The sequence below is a fragment of the Phoxinus phoxinus genome (genome assembly GCF_949152265.1).
Source record: "Phoxinus phoxinus genome assembly, chromosome: 5".
NCBI lineage: Eukaryota > Metazoa > Chordata > Actinopteri > Cypriniformes > Leuciscidae > Phoxinus > Phoxinus phoxinus.
The window spans coordinates 41869824-41870054 of record NC_136880.1 but is presented as its reverse complement, the minus strand read 5'-3'; positions in this window follow the sequence as shown (position 1 = coordinate 41870054).

Sequence of the window (231 nt, the reverse complement as noted above, 5' to 3'; positions counted from 1 at the left end):
TAGTTTTTCCCGCTTACTATGGAAGTCGCACAACTATTCAGTGCTGTACTTCACTAACTCACCACCAGATGGAGCTGCAGTTTAAATCATCCTCCAGCAGAGCAGGAACTGATTAACAAGAAAAAAGAAAATAATTCAGTTTTTCAACTTTATATGTGCGAGCACGCTTTGTATAGAGAATAGTAAGTCAAGAAATGCCAAAGTTCACTTTCCTCTCATCACTGTGAAATG